This window comes from Pinus tabuliformis, chromosome 3_2 (assembly GCF_031772625.1).
Source record: "Pinus tabuliformis cultivar Carrire ecotype Pingquan chromosome 3_2, CPIR1, whole genome shotgun sequence".
NCBI lineage: Eukaryota > Viridiplantae > Streptophyta > Pinopsida > Pinales > Pinaceae > Pinus > Pinus tabuliformis.
The window spans coordinates 169,508,106-169,515,357 of record NC_142302.1 but is presented as its reverse complement, the minus strand read 5'-3'; the positions used below and the strand labels follow the sequence as shown (position 1 = coordinate 169,515,357).

The following is a 7,252-nucleotide window of genomic DNA, read 5'->3' as shown; positions in this document are numbered from 1 at the left end:
GGAGCAACAAAGCAGACCATCTCCTGGAAGAGTGGAGTCGCCTCCACCATTTGATTCTTTGGAAGCCTAGATTCACCAAGTGGCAGTGCTGGTAGAGCAGCTAGCTAGATATCACCATGATGACACGAATGAGATAATTGCCTTCATGAATGATCTCCAACATAACCAATGGCAAACACTAGACAAAATGGACTCCCTTCGATGTGGACAAAAGTGCCTTCAATGACAGTTGGATCACATAGAAGGGAGGTGAAAACATAGAAAGGCTCATGTACATGAGGCTTTCCATCAACAACATGAAAACAATCCAGCGTACCAAGCTCCGGGAAACAATGCAGGTTGATCATGGCAGTGATTTGTATTTAGTTACCGGGTCTTTTTGAGCAAGTCGAGTAATGATGATGCAGAATAATAGTTTTGCTTTTTTGGTCAATTGTATTTTGCCACCTAGCCAACAAATCTGGTAAGAATGAGGTTAGAGACAAATTTTTGAAAAACCTCCAACAATGTAACTTTCTTCAGAATTAATAGATATTTTTTATTTAAAAAATAATAATTTTTTTAAAAACAAAAAAAATACATATCTAATATCAATGGTTCATTATTATATAAATCTATACAATTTAAGGATTTGTGTCATTTATTACATGATTTGTGTCATTTATTACATGAGATATTAAGTACAAATATAAAAGGCTATTTAGAAGAATAATGATGATGTTGTTGTTTTTGGTTTCTTCTATAAATTTAGTAATCACATATTAGTAATTAATCATGAGAGTTATTGAATTCTAGTTTTTTAATTTTTTATTATAGATTAGATTTTTTAAATAATATTTTTCATTATATACTATAATGAAATAATTCATTTCTTTTTAAATACATTTTTATTTATTTTTTTAAATTTAAAGGTTTAACATCATTTTTAGCAAGTATATATATATATATATATATTTTTATTTTGGTTAAAAAAATTATTTTCGATTAGTTTTGAAATTTTTAAGAAGTTTATGAAAATTTTGAAAAAAATAAATATTAAACTAAATATTTTGAAAATTTAAAAATAAATTTTAATTTTTTAAAATTTAAATTAGTTTTTTCTTGTTGATTATTGTACATGGAATGACGAATTTTATGTGGTTTTAAATTGAATTGTCAAATATAAAAAAATAATATTAAAAAATAAAAAATATGTCTATTTGCCAAGTAATCATTTGATACTACAAATGTCCAAACAAATTTGTACTATGTACTAAACTAAATTTTTAAGTTTTAGTACTCTCATTATTTTAGAAACATAAAATTTAATCCTTCTACTATTTAATAAATCCCAATTTAAAATAACTCCAACATAAACACAATTATCTATAACTGATTTAAAATCCCAACAACACTAAATTGTATTAACAATATATAGCCACATTGCCAAGATTTAATAATCTCTGTTGTGATGCCATATGACAATTACCAAAATTTTGAACATAAAGTTTTCAGATCCTTCTTATCACATTAAATTACTTCATACTCAATCATATATATATATATTTAATCTACATTGTATTTTATTTAAGAGTTTCTATGACCTTTCAAACATTTAATAATGTCTGTTGTGACGCCATAGGACAATCACCAAAATTTTGAACATAAAGTTTTCAGATCCTTCTCATCACATTAAATTACTTCATACTCAAGCATTCATATATATATATATATAATCTATATTGTATTTTATTTAAGAGTTTCTATGACCTTTCAAATTAACTGTTTCGTATTAGAGATATAATTAATATTCAAATGGAAGTACATGTATGTAGTCTAGTTATGTCTTAACTTTTTGACTAGTTTCGTTTTGGCAAGCCTAACCTTGTCTGGATTAGAAATGTAATCTCTTTTCATTATAATGGAAATCATTTGCAGAAATTCAAAAACAAAAAATTCAAATATTTCTCATTATAACATTCAATACAAATTTATTTTAATTTAAATTATTAAATTAATGTGTCTAAAATTAATGTTCCTATTCAATGTATTTCATTCATAAGATTAATTTTTTTTTTTGAAAAAATTCTTTTTATATTAAATTTTCATATTAATTTATATATATTAAATTATCAATTAGTTTTTAAATAAAAGACAAGGACTAAATAATAATAATGTCCATATTACATTAATTCATAAAATAATAAAGATATAAATTTCATTTATTTTTATTCTAAATAACTTACGAGTATTTTTTTTAGATATATTGATTCAAAACCTATACAATTACTTTTTTATGCCTCTTATATTCGCCACCTTCACTTAAATTTCCATTTAACTTTTTATTATAAAAATAGTTTATGAGTCATTCCATTTGTAATTATAACTAAATATAAAATTGACTCAAAAGTTGAAAAAATAAAAATAAAAGAAAAATCTTAATCACAATAACAAATTTTATTTAAAAATACTACCATATACTTTTTATATGAACTTAAAAAACAAACCATAACCTATCTTTTTGGTTATAAAGCATAGTGTTTTGTAAAAACACTTTACGTGAATGATACATAATAAACGATCTCCATAACATAAATTAACCATCTAATTCTAAGTTTTTTTTCATAAAATAATAAATTTACAAAATGTATTGAATGAATTATGTTTTTTAAGTGAGATATAAATGTCAATATGTGATCCCAAAATATTAGATTCTTGTAAACCAGTGTTCTTTCAAAAGGAACTTGAACTCTCAACAATAACATGCTTATAGACTAGACATTAGAGGTCTCATATTGTTCAATATGAACCAGAATGAAGAGGGATAACTACAATGCCAAACAAAGAGTGGCCATTTGTTTAAAATCTATTATATCACTAAATTCTTTTGATTTTTGTGTATATGTGTGAGTGAGCAAGTGAGTGTGTTTTTTGTGTGCACGTCCTTGTGTCAATTTTAGGAAATTTAGTCTTATCTTTTTCTTCTTCTCTTTTCCTCTTTTTTTCATGGAGAATTGGTTTGTTTTTCGTCATAAATAATAGTGAACAATTATGTAAAATGACTTTGTTGAATTGTGTAAATTTGTGCACGCGACGTGCATGACAAGACGGCTGGGGCGGATGGCTTTCGCTCCCCCCAGCCGCGATCGATTCCTGCAGCGGTGGATGTGGACCCCGCGCTTTGGTTCCTGCAGCGGTGGATGTGGACCTGTTCTTTGGTTATCTGCTGGCTTCGGCCTTTGAACGATTTGTAACGGCTATGCCGTAAAAATTCTGAAATCCTGTTGGCTTCGGCCATATGTTGTAAAAAATCTGCTGGCTTCGGCCATATGTTGTAAATATCTGCTGGCCTCGGCCATATGTTGATTTTCCCTCTGAAAAAAAAAAAAAAAAGAACTGTGTAAATTTGTGTAAATTTCAATCATAATTTTTTAGACACTAGTTTATCAACCTAGAAATCACCATCATAATTTTTTAATGTAATCACAAATGATAGTTGTGGTCATTTGTGCTATTGCAATAAATTTGCACAAACATTAATCAACTATTACACTAAACAAAACTAGTTCGCCTATTATCTTCTCTACTATAGCATGCAATTCTACTTCATTTGTGTCACACAATGGTCTAAAAAATCAAAGCCATATTATTTTGTTTTATATTGAATAGAATTTTCTTACTTAACACTTTTGATAATAAACCATTTTTATAAAGCTCAAAACTATCTACCATTTTTTCCATAAATTATAAGATATAAAAAAAAGAGTGGATATAACTCCCACTATTATGGAGATAGATAATTAATTAATCATATACATATCCAAGTCAGTGACCATATGGTATATATATACCAAGTAACCTTGCAAAGCCTAAGAGATTAATAACTAGCAATTGCCCCAAAAGGTGCAAAGAGAGGCCGATAAGATTGTTAAATTGGAAAAAAAATCCCTTTCCCATTTCCTCAGTAAACAATTTTGAAAAAATTTCCTTTTTCATATCTCTATCAAAATATTTCAAAATCTTATCTTAGCATACCATTAAATGTTCATGTAAAAATACACAATGATGAAGTCATCTTTAGACAAATTTGTATAAAATCTGCCACAAGAAAGAACAAAATAATGTTTTATATTCATTGCTAAGAGAATTCAGATGTCAAAAATAAGCCTGTGTTCCTTACCAATACTCAATGAATTCTCTTAATGACTCACTGCCATAGAAGAAGTTTACAACAATAGTTCAGATGAATTCTCTTGTTTTACTTGATGTAAAACAAGTGTGATTGAGCCAATCTTTAACCAGTAATCCAGGTGTTGTAGTTCTTAAAGAAAAGTGAAATTTCTAAATACTGTCAGCTTTTAAGTTTTAAGCCATCAAGCTTGACTAACTTTATTTTTGAATGACTTTTAAGGGGATCGTACAATGAACCTCCTAAGCATCCAAATGGTTTCTCTGTTATTATTCTCTGTTATCAAAAAAACTTTAAAGACATTTTATAATTCTCCAAGACAACCAGGTACCCAACTATATGTCTTATAAATCTTTCCATGTGTGAGGAAAAATGTGGCAGACCTCTTCCGTGAAAAAAAAATAGACACTATTTGCCAATTCTGGCCTCTTTCAAGTGCAGATTATTGTTATTAACAACATAATATTGCAAGAGATTCAATGTGATTTCTGGCACTTTTATGCAGAGAAATCAGGGTTGATCTCTAAAGTTGTTTAAGCATGGAAATTGAGGCAAAAATTTTCTGTCATTCTCCGACAGAATTCAAGTCCTATTGTTGTGTAATTTTGTTTTCAGATTTTTCTCTGTCAAGACTGAATAAGAAAAACACTCTAGCATTCAACACTATTGTTGTGTTCTTGCTATGTATTTGTTTCAGTTTCCCATTCAGTTATTTTTTGTGTGTATGCCTAAATCCCATTCAGTTATTTTTTCTTCTGTGTGTATGCCTAAAATCCCTAAAATCCCTAGAGCGAGTTCGATTCTGAACGAGGTGCAAAGAATGGTTGGAGGAGTGGCAATATTGGAGGAAAACCCACTCTGCTACAAGAGGGATCCTTTCCTCGTTTCCCGTAGCAACAAATTCCATCCAGATTCATTGAACTCATGCTACAAGTGATGACGATAAAAGCAGAGAGTGATCCTCTACTTCTATCAGTGCACTCTCTTGTTCATCTGTTGGCCCTTATGCACAGGAGGAGAAAAGAGGGGATACCATTCATCTATGTCTTAAGCTAAGGTACCATTTCAGCGAAGATCTCTTTTTAATGAACCTTTTGTTTGTTTGTTTTTTTTTCCTTTTTCCGGACATGAACTAATCAGATGAATACTTAATATTTTTAAACATTTGAGCTCACTTTGGGGAAGGTTTTTAGGGACATCATGTTTATATGAGGTTTCAACGGTTGCCAACCTGCTGAAACAAATTCTTCTCTGTCCAATACATCACAAATAATTATTTTTTTGCACTTTTCCCTAATTGTCTTTTTTTAAATCCCTCAAGCTGCTTCTGTTGAGGCTAGGTTTTTCTTTAGGTTTCCTTGGCTGTTTCTATTTATTCGAAAGGTTAGCACGCTGGATCTTATTTTTTCTACATTAATTAGATCTAAATCTGTAAATATGTCGGAGTTTACCACAAATACATTCTCAGCGCATTGTTGTATGGACTTTGAGAATCCCTGAACCAACATGTCTCTGGAGTATACAACTTGCTGGACCAGAAATGGGGTGATTTCTGTAAATAAAATAAAATACTCTGTATTTGTATTCTCACGTTTGAAAAAAACATTGCTGACATACTTTCCTTACTTATGCCCAGGGGTCCTTTGTATCCATCCTGCTTTTTGCAAAGGAAGCATCTTATAAGCTAGATGACTCTATTATAAACACTTTTGGAGGGGTACTGACATGCTTAGCAGCATATATCTATGCCAATTAACTACTTTCACCTTGCCTGCTATGTACAAGTTCTTGAAGCCCTTTAATTCCTTTACAACCCTGTTTAAACCTAGTTTCATATCTCCTAGGAAATGGATCCAATTCAAAACCCCTTTTATTAGCGCATCTTTTGTTCTTGCATCCTTATCAAAGACAATATCTGAAGAATCAAAATGCATTGAAATGGTGCTGGACTGGTTGGGCTTTGGCCAAAAATTTACCCAAAGAATCAACATGTTTTTCAATAAGTTTCATTTAGAATTGTAGTAAATCACAGTATCCTCCAACCATTTGGTCTGCAACAACTTCTCCATAGGAATGTTTGTCTCTAGTAATATTTTCTAGTGATAAGAAGGATATCCATGCAATCAACATATTGCATAAAATATTTTGCATATACACTTCTGCACTTATGTAATACTAGTTGTTCTCATTCCACAGTCAATTTTCAGTTTTCTGGCTAACTATGTGTTGTTTAACAGTTTATATTAAATGGTGATTCTTGCATGTTAAGTCAAGTGTTTGGTCATATTTTTTCTTGCCTACTGATCTTTTTATGTGCCTGTATTTTTTAGATGGACACCTTTCTCTTCACATCAGATTCTGTCAATGAGGGACACCCTGACAAGCTTTGTGATCAGGTTTCTGAAGCCATCTTGGATTCTTGCTTGGAGCAAGATCCTGAAAGCAAGGTTGCATGTGAGATCTGCACAAAGACAAATATGGTTATGATATTTGGAGAAATCACAACTAAAGCTAATATAGACTATGAGAAGATAGTGAGGGGAACACCTGTAGAGGAATTCAATTCATGTCAATGGATGTTGGCTTGCATGCAGATAATTGCAAGGTCCTGGTGAACATTGAACAAAAAAGCCCCGACATTGCACAGGGTGTCCATGGCCATCTTACTAAGAATCCTAAAGAGATTTGTGCAGGAGATAAGGGCCACATGTTTGGGTATGCTACAGATGAGACCCCGGTGTTGATGCTTCTCAATCATGTGCTGGCAACAAAGCTGGGAGCACAGTTGACTGAAGTAAGAAATAATGGAACCTGCCCTTGGTTGAGACCAGATGGAAAGACCCAAGTTATTGTTGAGTATAAAAATGAGGGAGGGGCAATGGTCCTGTTAAGAGTTCACACTGTTCACATCTCTACTCAACATGATGGAACTGTTATCAATGATCAGATTGTAGTTGATCTCAAGGAGCATGTCATTAAGCCGATTGTTCTTTCTCAATATCTAGATGAAAATACAATATTCCATTTCAACCCTGTAATTGGAGGACTCCATGGGGATGCTGGACTCACTGGGAGGAAAATTAT

At 31.1% G+C, this 7,252-nt stretch overlaps 1 pseudogene across 1 annotated transcript in view; it reads left to right on the top strand.

Moving 5' to 3' along the window:
• Positions 1 to 5,103: 5,103 nt before the first annotated feature.
• LOC149180334 (S-adenosylmethionine synthase 1-like) overlaps positions 5,104 to 7,252 on the top strand; it is a 3,524-nt pseudogene continuing 1,375 nt past the window's right edge. The window contains exons 1-2 of the transcript XR_016257446.1: positions 5,104 to 5,225; positions 6,499 to 7,252. The exon at positions 6,499 to 7,252 is cut by the window's right edge and continues 1,375 nt beyond it. The product of XR_016257446.1 is annotated as an S-adenosylmethionine synthase 1-like (transcript). The remainder of the gene's footprint in view (positions 5,226 to 6,498) is intronic.